Source organism: Pteropus vampyrus, unplaced genomic scaffold, assembly GCF_000151845.1.
Source record: "Pteropus vampyrus isolate Shadow unplaced genomic scaffold, Pvam_2.0 Scaffold1, whole genome shotgun sequence".
NCBI classification, from domain to species: Eukaryota; Metazoa; Chordata; class Mammalia; order Chiroptera; family Pteropodidae; genus Pteropus; species Pteropus vampyrus.
Window position 1 is genome coordinate 4,452,354 of NW_011888782.1, and position 14,116 is coordinate 4,466,469.

Consider the following 14,116-nt stretch of genomic DNA (forward strand, 5'->3'; position numbering starts at 1 on the left):
TTTTTCTGGGAGATTTTGTTTTTAAACACCATAGTATAAAAGACTCCATAATTTCCCTGAAGAATACATACGGGACTTCAGCCTTTATGGAATCTAGAGTATAATTTAATATATGACCTAAACACCAGAGGAACTGTGCTTAGTACCCAGGCTGACTTCTCTTTCTGTTAAGATATCATTACCAGACATCCTGTGATTCTGAAATAATACCGAAAGCATATGTCCTCTATATCTTTTCTCCCTTATCTGAGGAAGATAATACCCCAGAGTGCCTCAGTTCTACTATGATCTGTATATATGATTAAAAAATGGAATCCAAAAAGCAATACAGTGTATTATGGTGTCAGCCCATCTAAAAAAAAAGAGAGAGATGTGTCACCTTCACTGTGGTTGCTGAGAGAGAATATTAAGTTGTTGTTTCAATTTCCCAAAGTCCTTTCTACCCTCAACAGTGATTACTTAGAAGAGAATTCATATTCATAAAACATCTCTAAAAGTACATGGCGGTATTTTTATGGGCCTCGTCTAAAAGTCCCCCTTTCTTCTTTTTTTAGACCAAACCACAGGAATAATAGTGTGCTTCTACGCTCTCAGAGAGTCATTTCAGACCAAAATGAAAACTCGCTGAACACTAATAGCAGGGCCAGAGAAACTGGAAGCAGAAATCCACGTGTATTAGAGCGAAGAATTGTAGCTATGGTTTGAAAAGAAAACGGAGAGATGTTAAAATAATGTGCATATAAGGGTGGCTGAGCTTCCAGTCTTCCAGGGGATTAAAAACGATGAAGGTGCTTTGTTTATTTCGGCAGAATGACAGTCATGAAATGACTTTCTATCCCCTCCCCAGACTTCAGTGGAAGATATTTTCCTTTTGTGCACTGAGCATGACCAATACTTCCCCCATCTCCGGGATACTGGCGCTGCCATCAGAATATATTTCACAAAAATATTAACTGGCCAAGAATATCACAAACAGAAACGTGGTGACTGCTTCCTTTTAGAGATAAGAATTTCCTTTTGCTCAATCCATTCACAAGGTACCCAGCTTCCTAAGGCAATTTGGCAAGCTCCAGAAAAACAAAATAAACCTCCAAAAAGCAGTGAGGGTGTGTGTGGGGGTGGGGAATGTAAAAGAGGGTGGTGGAGCGACAACCGGTCTATACTTTTCAGTAATTAAAAAAAGTCTGGAAGGATGGATGAGAACAGGAAGGCTTACTTATGCCTTAATAAGGGAACATTAGCGTCCAAAGGGCCAGAGCAGACATGATTTATGTGCAATCTGCATGAACTGATTACTTGTAAAATACTCTGTAGTTCTGCAGATTTAATAGCTGATTTGTACAGAGGCTGCATATTTAACTGCTAAAAAGCAAGCCGACTGGCATGTGCTTGGAAAAAGCAGAAGAAAAGTGGACAGGGAGGCTCCTAAGTACTGGGGACCAGGGAACCCTGGCTAGATGAGCACTGTTACCACTAGAACAGAACTGGAAATAACCCAGAGGCTTACCAAGTCACTCACTCACCTACCCCACCTAATGGACTGAGTGTTTGGGGATCTCCAAGAAGAAACCACTTCCTCAAAAATACTCTTATTCTTGCTATCCTGTTAGGTAAGTTCTGGTACTAGAGATTCATTCCTTTGAAATCAGAATCACCCTACCTCAGTATCTCCTTGAAAACCACAAATATCTCCACGAGAAGAGCAAGAAACCAAACTCCTGGTAGCCACTAACAACTTTAGTATGATTTAGTTTCTTCTGTAGAGGACAGGTTCCCTGGCAGCAGAAAAAAATCAAGAAGAGGGTTACCAGGATGAGTGAGAAAGATTCAGACGAGGTTGGGAGCTAGAGGAAAGGCATGCCAAGAAGCATTAGAAAAACCCTCCCAAATTACAACTTTGAGTTTAAGGTTTCGGTCAGACTGTCCGGAACTGGACGTATTTGCCCAAGTTCATCCCAAAGGGCACTGTGCTTTTCTCACAAGACATGATGTGGCTCTAGGGAAATCATCTATGTGATCATACACAGAAAAGATAAACAGTGGCAAACAGTAGCAAAACTGTAATATCACTGAATCCTTGGGGTTTCAAACTTTAGAGATTCATTTCTTTGGCGCGCGTTCAACCCTGGTCAAGCAGCTACTCTTAAGGCACAGTTCTCTCTGGGAAAGGCAGCATGTGAAGCCGTTGCTGGCCACTAAAACCTTAGTGTGAATTTGTACCTTATTCTTTTGTGTCAAGGACCCTACTGGCACACTTGCATTCCTTAGTTCTTTCCTTCACTCTACCAACCTCCACCCATCAAAATAGAAAAGACTTTATACCATTCCAAAAATATCTATTAGTCCTTACTTTGTTCAAACAAGTCAGAAAAATCTAGCTTAGAAAAGGGAGGAAAAATAAGATATAACAATGCCTTACATTATTGTAGAGTTTTATAAACTTTACAGTTCACTATGCAAGGTTCCCAAATCAAACTCACAATAGAATCTGGCAAGAGGCCTGGGGCGGGGAATGAGTGTGAGCCTTTGAGGGAAGAGAGAGGTGAGAGGCAGAGGGAAAAGTGAAGGGAACAGCCTCGTCAGGAAAGATGACACCTAATGTGGTTGCACATTCTCTCACGCAGACATTCAGGCACATCTCCCTCAGGGTTCGAGGTTTCTAGTAGGGTGGAGAGTAAATGGTAAATGCGATAGTTTCTAAATATAACCCCCAAATCCTTTGACACTCCTGCCATCAAGAGGTGGGGTCTATGTCATGCCCCCCCAACCCTGAACCTGGGCTCCATGACTGCTTGACCAAGAGAACATGGTAGAATAACACAGTGCCAGCTCCTGGACCGTGGCCTTAAGAAACTGGAAGCATCCACTGCCTGACTCTTGGGATGCCCACTCTTGCATTCCAGTCACCATACTATGAGGAAGCCCAAGCAGCCCCAAAAGGGAGGCACATATGGAGAGGAACCAAGAGCCAGCACCAACTTGCCAGCCATCTTGCCAGTGAGCCATCTCGGAAGCTTCTGGCTCAGTCAAGCCACGGACACCACATGGAGCAGAGGAAAGCTATTTCCACCAAGACCTGACCAAATTGCAGATACCTGAGCAAAAGACACCACTGTTGCTATCTTAAGCCTCTAAGTTTGGGGGTGATTTGTCATGCGACAGGTAACTTATACATCAAGTTTGTTCAAAATGACCATGGCCCGCTGCCTCCTCAGTCAAGCACCAGCTGAGGTTGGCCTGCATTTATGGGCCCTGCTTTGGCCATTCGCCCTTGGAAGGAAATCTGGGCTGTTTCCAGTTTGGGTTTATTATGAATAGAGTGGCTTGTAACATTCACATAGAGGATTTTATGAGGCGTAAGTTTTCATTTCTCTAGGGTAATACCTAGGAGTGGGATTGCTGGTATGGTAAGTGCAGGGTCCTGTTAACAAACAGTGATTCCCTTTACACACTCAGGGTGGCTAGATGCTAACCCCACAGGAGGAAGGCGAGACCCTCTGAGAGACCAATAAATTAGCCCCCCCACCTCCTGCTGACTCTGGGGCATCAGCTCACTGAGTGGAATCACGAGCAGCGGTACTATTCCGGCTATTTCTCCTTTTGTTTTTGTCTGTTTTCATGAAGGAAACATGCTAAAAATCACCTATGTGTGTGATATTTTCCCAGTACTTTTCTATGGTCCATCCAATTCCTGGAGCTCTTCCCCTTCAAATTCCTGTAGTTACTTCACGTTGACACCTCATATAAATCAGTTTACATATTTTATGTGTGAGTTGATCAGTGAATCAGCTTTGATTATCTGACATTCATTCAGGAGGTTTTTTTCTCTCTTTATATTTTTGTCTTCCTAGAAGACATACCTATACCCATGTGTATGAGTCTCTCTAGCATCAAGAAGCCAAGACAAAACAATCCACGAGGTCTTAAAAGGTAGAGAAAGAGAGGAGTTCTTTCCCCATTCCTACGGTGAGATAACATGAAAAGAGCCAAAATATACTCACAGCTCTCTAACAGAAACAGGCTAAAGGTAATTAGGACCTGGATGCTGACTAGGGAGGAAAATAAGGTCATCACTGGGAGGTTCTGAGACCCAAGTACAAGGAGAGGACACTGGACATTGCGAATGACCAAGAAGCAAAGATCCCTCAAATGGTGACATTCTCAAAAATCAATTCTTTCCGAATCAAACCTAGAATGGGGTGTGTCTTTGGTATATGGTGGACCAGCTTCATGCAGAAACTGTCAGCTCCATGAGGAAGGGTACTAATATTCCAAATTCAGGCACTCATTCATTCACCATGCATTTATTAAGGTTGGCTTTGAGTCAGGCTTTCAATCAGGAAATATAAAAATGGGAAGCCAGGCCTTTCTTTTAAGGAGATGGCAGGTGAAAGGAGGAGAAAGACAATGAACAGATACACACGGTGCAGTGAGGCTGGCTGCTCTACAGGTCTGGGCGGAGTGCAGGGCACTCAGAGAAAACTGCTGTGATATAAAACAGGGAGCCATCGCCATAGACTTGGTTCCAGAAAAAGCTGATCGGCAATGGGACATGATGTCCTGTGTCATTTTAAATGTCGAAATGTTGAAATTTTTATTTTAAAAGTATTTCTAATTTGTTTCTGAAAGGCTTCCCACGATGACCATAAAACACTGGAAAACCACTTCAAAAAAGATCTCCTCCTTAAAAGATGATTTTTCAGCTAAGGTTTATAAAAACCTCAGTTTAAAGGTTCATTTTTACTATCAATTAGCACGCACACATTTAAATAATGGGGGCAATATATGTAGTTATATTTTCAAATACAAATTAGTTTCATTAAGAGTGAGCCCTCATTTACCACACTTACCACTAATCTGAGATAGACTGTAAAGCTAATTTTAACAATTGCCAACAGCTCATGTCAGGCAACCAGAGACAGGGCAATTATATGCAGTGACGCTAGATCAGCTGGCAAACTCATTTTTTATTTCTACTCTCATATCCCATATTTGAAGACTGAGTGTGTTTATTACGTCATTCAGGCATCCAAAGTAAGAAAGTGACAATCCAAATTTAAAAGGGTTTACTTGAAAAGTACGCCTCTTTTGAACCAGAAACGTAAATAAAAACTTCAAAATTCAGTCAACTATTCAAATGACATCAAACCCTTATATCCTACAAACATAATCTAAGACAGAAACCCAAGGATAACTAAAATTTGCCTATCGAAAGTGCTCCTGATTTGATGCCAAATAAAAGAACAGTATTATGGTATGGTGCCACTTTCACACATCTATGTGTACTACTGTATATAAAAATCTACATTCTTTCTTTAACTGGCAGGACACAGACCACGATGTTCACAGAACTTTCCTCTGGGTCATGAGATTATGAAGTGACATTCTCTTTATGGGTTTCTCTATTTTCAAGTTTTCTGTGTTGTGCATGCATTATTTTCCTAGTTGAAAACAATAAGGGATATCACACCCAGCCTCCAAGATGGCCCTCAATAATCCTGGTATTCATGAGAGGTCCCCTCCTACACTGAGTAGGGCTGACCTGTGCAGCCAGTAGGATACTGGTTGCCAAGGCTAGGTTATAGGAGATGGGTGGGATCTACCTTGCCTTCTCTTGGCTCTCTCACTCAGGGGGCAGCCAGCTGCCATATTATGAGGAAGCTTTATTAACCCCATGGAGAAGCCCTCATGGCAGAAAACCGAGGTCTCCAGCCAACAGCCAGTACTAACTCAACACCCATGTGGAAAAAGACCCTTCAGCTCTATAACAGCCCAGATGACGTGTTAAACACAACCTCCAGAGAAACTCTGAGTCAGAACCACCCAGCATAGCTGCTTCTGAATTTCTAACTCACAGAAACCCTGTGAGATAACAAATGTTTATTGTTTTCAGCTGCCAAGTCCTGGAGTAATTTGTTACAAAGCAAAAGATAAGGAATACAAGGGGTATTTACATTATCAAAAGAAAACACTCGCTTACCACCTCACCCTCACCCCCACCCCCACATCTTAATAGATGTCTGATCCAGGCTACTTTTCTGCTTTCCCACTAGTTTCCATCACAACCACCCATAACTAACGACAGGTCCCTCTAAAGAGAACTTGCTACTCAAAGTGCGGTCCTCTGGGAGACTCTTAGAAATGCAGAACTTAGGCCTCACTCAGGCCTGCTGAATCAGAACCCACCTTTTAATGACAAGTGTTCCTTAAAGTTTGAGTCACAGTAAAGTTTGAGAAACCCTGGGCCATGGCAGTGGTTCTCAATCTTGGTTACACACTGGAATCGCCTAGAGAGCTGTTTCAAAGTCCTGATGCCCAGCCATTTCTGAATGGGGAACAAAGATCAGTGTTCATTAAAGCCCTCTAAGCGATTCTAACTGGTAGCCAGAGTAGAGAAGCAAGGCTCTAGTAGCAAACCCCAGTCTTTTCCCATTCCTAACGCTCTCCAGTTTCCTAGTATCCAGGCCTTAGCAGGGCCCAGGATCTTTCTTAAGCCTGTTAACCAGGGCTGACAACCACAGTCTAGAAGAACGTGGTCCTGCTGACCCCCTTGGTTCAGCAACTCCTCCCAACTCCTGAATCTCTCTGTACCTCAGATGCTCCCTTCCCAGACTCACTGCTGTCCTCTTAAATGCAGGTGTGCCCCTAAATTTCTACTGCCAGCCCTCCTGTCTCTCTCTTAAAATTATTTCTATTATAAACCACTGGAAACACGGATAAAGATAGAAAATGAGACATTTATGTACCCACTATCCGGATTTAACAAAAGCTAACATTTTACATTATTTGCTTCATAGCCTTTATTCTTGAAAAACAAACAAACAAACAAACAAACAACATGATTTTCGGATGCAGCCCTCATGTCCTTCCCTTTCTCCCCTATCCTTCTATCCCCGCTCCGACTCTTTTACAGTCTACATATAACACCCAGGACGAGATGTGGCAAAGGTTCTAAGACAGTTCATGTCCCTCTCCCAGGGTCTCGGCCAAAATTTCCACACTACTCCCTGTTAACAGCAATACCTATAGTTCTATTTATTAAGCAGATGTCCAAACAAATTAATAATTAGGTCTAAACAACTTAGTAGCCTTTTGAAAAAACAGAACACACAAACTGAAAGAAAAGGTTTTTCCTTACATCTTAAATCACCATAATTAAGTACTAAGGGGGTGTGTACATCTGTTGGGCACTGCACAGCTTCTCAAATCTTGAAATCACACTGGACGCCACCACCCTCGTTTCCTGTTCCACAATGGTTTTCTTAGCAACTGCCCCCAAATCCAGCTTTGCAAAAGACATGATGTCATCGAAAGGAACGTGGTACTAATGCTGGTATTGTGAACTCCCACATCGAGTTAATAATGAATGTGGTATCAAACATTTCAAGTACCCCTGTCTTTCCCTCAAAAATATAAACTATCCCTTGCCCCTCCCTAACTGTGGGTTTCCTGTAGTGCCTTGGGGTACTCTGGGAACCAGAGTTTGGGAACCCTGAATACATGATATTGTTGTGTACGCTCATAAAAGTTACATGATTGTATTGTCTCCCCCTCGGCTATCACATCCCCCCTCGCTGGTCTCACTTTCTCTGCTGTAGGGGACAACTCTCCAGTCTCCCTCCCATCCTGTCTTTTCTTCAAGTCCAGGTGGATATGCCCAAGGATCTGTTTCAACATCTTCACCTGGAACTTTCCTGGCGATTCCAGATGAATACGCTCCAAAAAGAACGCAACATCTTGCCCAACAAGCCTGTATTTCCTCCCACGTTTCTTGTTTCTGTGAGTAGCACCCCCACCCTCTAATATCCAGACTCAAAATGCTAGGTATCAGCCTGCTCCTGCTCCTGCTCCTACACAAACAGGCCAGGTTCCAAGCTCTGGTGGATGCTTTCAATTCCGCCACTTCATTCTACGGGCCAGCCTGCCATTTCAGGACTATCGAATACCTTCCTCGCTCTGGTTTCCCTTGTTTCTCATCCCTCTGATTCTTATCACCAGCTTTTGCCAGGTTCATATTCTGCACCACACAAGTGGCTCAAAGAGCATAAGTCACATCTGCTGCCAGCTTGGAGTCCTTAGCCTCAACTGCAATCTCGGTCTCCCTCCTTACTAGTCTAAACAACTTAGTAGCCTGTTCCCCTTCATGACCCTGGAGTCAGGTCGGACTAAGCCAGGGCTATCTTTTTTACACACCAAGTGCTCTCTAGACACCATGCCTTCACTGCCACTGGACTTTCCACCTGACACTCCTTTCTCTTCCATCTTGACCCTCTGTATTAGGGTTCTCCAGAGAAAGAGAACCAATAGGACAGAGGATGTGTATATGCGTATGTGTATATAGATCTGTACAGAGAGACGGCAGGGCAGAATTTTAAGGAACTGGCTCATGTGACTATGGGCACTGGCAAGTGGGAAATCTGCAGGGCAAGCCAGCAGGCCGCAGACACAGGGAAGAGCTGGTGTTGCAGAAGGGAGTCCTAAGGCCATCTGAAGGTGGAATTCCTTTCCCCTCAGGAGATCTCAGTCTTTTTCCTTAAGTTCTTCAACTTATAGGATGAGGCCCACTCATACTATAAAAGATAATCTACTTTACTCAAAGTCTACTGATTTAAATGTTAATCACACCTAAAAAAAAATCCATTTAAATACTCCATACCAGCATATGACCCAAAACTGGGTACCTTATAGCCTAGCCAAGCTGACACATAAAATTAATCATCACACCCTCCTTTTTTGAGTTCTTAATACATGCGAGGCACTGTTCTAAATGTTGGGGATATCAAAGTGAGACAGGAGAAAAAATAATAACAACCTTGCCCTCCTGGGCCTTACCTTCAGGAGCAGAAAAACAGACAATAAACAAAAATAATAACTTCAACTTTAAAGATATGTCAAATAAAGAAAAATAAGGCAGGGAGGAGGGACAACAAGTATAGGGGAAGGTGGCACAATTTTTCCAAACAAGAGTGCTCAGGGAAGGCCTCACCAAGCAGGTAACGTTAAGTAAAATCCTGAAGGTGATGGAGGGAGCCATAGGATAAGAGGGATGGTATAGCAGGCAAAGTGGTGGCAAGTGCAAACAGACTAGAACATTCCAGGACCTGCCTGGTGAAGCGGCACGGCCACAGGCAGCACATGAAGTGTGAGGCACAGGAGGCAGATAGTATGAGCCGTGCGGTATATGGTAAGGATTTGGGCTTTGCCTTGAGTAAGATGGAAGTCCTGGGAGTGTTTTGAGCTGAAGGGAAACATGAATACTCTGGCCATGACCGACCATGGGAGAGGGAAGATCAGATGATAACCGGGTATGAGCCTCAAATTCTGGATATGTTTTGAAGGTAGGAAATTGGATTTATTGGTGGTTTCGAAATAGGGCATGAGGAAAAGACGACATCCAAGACACCTCTAGGGTTTGTGTCCTGAGCAAATGGAAGGCTGCAGTGGCCACCTTCTGACATGGGCATGGTTGTGGGAGAAACAGCTGAGCCAAGGAAGACAGGAGTCTGTTTTAGATGTGTTAGCTCCATCCAAGGAGAAGTGTCAGGTGGGCACCTGGAAGGACCGGTCCAGAGTTCAAGGGGAAGCTCTGGAGCTTGTGGTAATGCTTCATCTTCCTATGTGACAATAAACTTCTCCAAGGCAGCTTTCATGTCCTCATCCCCAACAGCAACTACCCCAATGCTCAGCCCCAATAAATGCACGATAAATTTCTACTTAGTCAACATCCTTCAGGAGTAGGAAAGATACATTATCTGATAAAGGATGAGAAAGGGCCTTGGGAATATTTGCCTGTCACTGTCAAGTTCACCTTCTTAACAGCACAGCACAGGGGTTGGGTGCACAAGCTCTGGAGCCAGATGTCCTGGGTTCAAATCCCCATGTCTCTACCTCGAGGAAGCCACTTAACCTCAGTTTTCACAACTATAAAATGGGTATAACTGCAAAATATATTTGTAGGGTAATGATTAACTAAGTTAATATTTAACTAGGCTTAGAAGAACTCAGGCACATAGAAAAAGCAGCATAAATGTTAACCATCATTGATACTATTACTAGTGTTACTCATTACCCATTATAAAGATTTCTTTTAACTTGCCTACACCCACAATCACACCGCACTAAAAAGGGTGCTTATAAGGTGTCCCAGGACACTGGAAAAATCCCAAAAGACCTCTCTAAATTAAAAAAATGTTTAAGTGAACAGCCCAATTTCTTGTATTTTATATTTCCGAAATTTGGTAATTCACGATATGGTCACATTCCATTATCCGGAGTCTGTGAATAACCTAATCTCTTCTTATCCAACTTTATGGATAAGGCCTATTATAACAATTTCTCCAAAGCTGAAAAATTTAGGAGCTAGTCTATAAAACTTGAATGGTTCCTCAGAAAATATTTCCTCAGGGTGAAATACTAAGTAGGGTGTTTCAACACACACACACACACACACACACACACACACACACACACACACACACACACAGTGGAAGCTGATAATCCTCTGCAAAGAATAAATGCTGACAATCAAGGGGGTCTGTCTGCCTATAAAACAACAACAAAAAAAGGTTTCAAACGCCAAAAAAAAAAAGAAGAAAAAAAAAAAGCTATCACTGCGGTGTAGCCGGCTTCCTGGTTGAAAAAGTGTGGAAACATCCAACACCATTTTGTAAAGTAGCTAAGGAGTTGGTCAGTACCAAACAAGCTGAGCAAAACATAGCTGATGTTGACTTTCCACCTCTGGCTGGTCCTGGTTCCCCACTGACACCTGAGGGCTGGTGTCCCCTCTCCTTTGAACCTGATTCTAGAATAGAGTACAGCACAGAAGAGGAGAGAGCTACAGCACCATTCCCCCGCTGTACTGTACAACCAGGACACAGAAGCTGCCAGCCCTCTCCAGCACCCCTACACCACAGGGGCAGGCCCAACCAGAAAAATGCCAAAATGAAGCCCTCAAGTACCCCAAATGGTATCTCTTCCATCCGAGTCTTGGCAGGTAGCCATCACGCATAGTATGTGACCTGATTTTCTAGCTCTTTGGTTCTGGTCCCGCTGACAGCAATTTTTCTTCCTGAATTCAACCCATGTAGGGAGTAAGTCACACAAATGCATATTTAAAAGCTGAACCAAATTCTTATTTGGAGCGCTAGGAATTAGTAAGGCTCAAGCAGTGGCCATCGCTTGCCTGCTGTACAGATCTTTTCAGAGAAAGCATCTTGGTAAAATATGCGGTGATAATAATGGGGCCCAGGAGAAAAAGGAAACTCAAATATATGTCAAAAACTGAATGTAAATGAAAGACCACACACGCACACATACACACACACAGAGAGAGAGAGAGAGAGAGAGAGAGAGAGAGAGAGAGAGAGAGAGAGAGCGCGCTTTAGAAAGTAAACATTAAAAGAAAAATCTGGCTAAATTTATCTCTTTGTCAGTAAAAAACAGCCTAAGCCTTAGCCAAGTGTGTTGTCAATTCTTAAACTGAAGGAAAAAAGAGAAATGCTTACTACAGAGCAACACTATCAAAGAAACGTTCAGCGATGATGAAAATAGTTGATATCTCGTTGTCCAATTCGGTAGCCAACAACCACATGTTAGAGCACTTGAAAGGTGGCTAAGGAACTAAATTTTAACTTTTATTTTATTTCATTCATTTACATTTAAATGTAAAAAGAACACATGTAGCTAGTGGCTACTGTATGGACAGCTCAGGAACAGACACTCAAACCAAATAGCTGGCAGCGTCTTTCATTTCCTACAATGAAATTACAATCATAATCAACCAATAATACCTTAAATTGTCACCAAAATTAGTACCTCTATACAGGCCCTGGCTGCAAGCTTAAAACTCAGCAAGCTTAAAACAAAAAGAAAAAGACTGAAGAAAGTGACTTCAGTGTGTCGTTTCTTGCGACTTTGTTCTGCCTACCCAGTTCACATTGTTATTATACTATGGCTTTGTGTATCTGGAAATCTGTGCTTGTAGACAGAATCTGCATTTGTGAAACCCAACATCACAGTCTCTCTCCTTAAAGTCTGGGAAACATGAAAATGTGAACTTAGGGCAAATTACTTAACCTCAGTAAGCTTTAGTTTCCTCGAGGCTAAAGTGCAGATAATAAAAGCGCTTGCTTCTCGTGAGGACTGAATTCAGAGAATGCAACAGGTAAAGGGACAAACAGTACCTAGCAAAGAGTAAGCACTTGGCAAGTGCTAGCTATCATTATTATTTTGTTAATAACAATAGTGAAATCTGTAATAAAATAAGAACGATGCCAGAAAATGAAGTTTACACTCAGCAAAGTTTTCCGAGGCCCAGACATTTTGAAGCCGTTTCCCAGGCTATGGTAAAGTGGCTTCTAGGAAAATACATCTCGGAGCCTTGACATCTCAGCATTCACTTGTCAGCCTCCAGAAAGGCAATCCCCCAGGTGGGTACCATGCGTCACAAGAACCGATCAACGTTTATTGTGCTCCTATTCTGTGGCTGGCACTGTACTAGGTTGTGAATGAGAACAGTCTTCAAACACAGTGTAATGTCTCAAGACTCTCTATCATCTGCAAAGCTTGGTCCCCACTGAGACATCTCGATAAGATGTAAAAATCTCATCCTGGGATCCCTCTCAGGCAGGGAGACTCAATTCCTGTTTCCTGGATGAGCCAAGCCCAGGTTCAGCTGCTGGCCCACAGAGAGGGACTAAGGTATAAGGGGGACCGGATGAGGACGAGCCCATTTTCTCAGCCGGGACTTTAAGGGGGTGTTGACAGGCCATGTTTTCACTGAGAGACCAAATCACTTTAACAGGAAAGCTGTTCTCTGAGCCTTTAAAAAGACAAATCTCATCTTCCTCACAAAGCAAACAGAACCCCTTTCAACAGCCAGCTGCCCAAGCTGACGAAATCCAACGGGACTCTCCACCAAGTTCACATCAACCAGACCAATATGCCAGAAATCCCCCAGGAGTTTCTAAGTAGAAGTTTAGTGGAATTCTGTGGGGTTGGGGGTTATTTTTCTTTATAAAGAAAGCACTCAATCTCTTTCACAACCAAGCGTACATTCCCCTATGGAATTCCCTTCTCTAAAGATATCTAAAAATAAAATATTCGTCTGATCGTCTGCAATAATTTAAGTGTAAATCCATTTACTGGCAGAGTCAGGGACTTCTCACAGCTCTTCCACCTATGAAAACATGTTCCAGACTGTCTCAGATGGTCCCAATTTCTGGATCCCTCTGGACCCAGAGAACACTAGTGAAGCCACATTCTTGACTTGGGAATAAGAAAATGAGATTGTAGTATCTGGAATATCATACTTATATGCATTGCTGTGGGAGCGTAAAATGTTATAAGCATGTTAGAAAAACATGCTTTCTTATAAGTTTCTTATAAGATTCACATACACCTCTTCTAGCATTTCCACTTCTAGGCATTTACCCATGAGAAATGAGAGCAGAGATCCCTAGAAAGACTTGTACACAAATATTCATAGCAGTTTGTTTCACAATACCCCCTAAAACTTGGAATAAGTAATGTGTCCATGAACAAGGGACTATATAAACAAATTGCGGCATAGACATAACCTAGAATACAACTCAGCAATAAAAAAAAAAGACCAAATGACTGAAATTCAACATGGATGAATCTCTAAAAGATGCTGAGTGAAAGAAGCTTTATACAATACTGTAGAATCCCACTTACATGAAGTTCAAGAACAGGCTAAACTAAGCTAGAGTGAGAAACAATCCCAGCAGTGGTTGCCACCGAAAAGGCGGAGGCAGGGACTGACTGGGAATGGGGATGAAGAAACTTTCTGGGGGTGATGGTGATATTCTCTTTCTTTGTAGAGACTAGGGTTACACAGGTGCATGCATCTGTCAAATCATTATGCAAATGTAACTCTCAAGATCTGTGCATTTCACTATATGCACATAAATTTTACCTTAAGAAAATCATGAACTTATACTGAACTCTAAATAATAAAATGTGTGCTAAAATATTTAGTAGTGATCTGTCCCAATGTCTGTAGTTTACTTTAAATTGCATAAATCTGTAAGACAGACTGATGGATGGATAGAGGGATGAATAGATGCAGAGATATGAAATAAAGCCAATATAGCAA

At 42.4% G+C, this 14,116-nt stretch overlaps 1 protein-coding gene across 1 annotated transcript in view; it reads right to left on the reverse strand.

Moving 5' to 3' along the window:
* The window catches only part of RFTN1 (raftlin, lipid raft linker 1), a 180,608-nt gene extending 178,928 nt beyond the window's left edge, over positions 1 to 1,680 (reverse strand). The window contains exon 1 of the mRNA XM_023530870.1: positions 1,661 to 1,680. The gene's annotated coding sequence lies outside the window, so the exon portion shown is untranslated. The remainder of the gene's footprint in view (positions 1 to 1,660) is intronic.
* Positions 1,681 to 14,116: the final 12,436 nt, after the last annotated feature.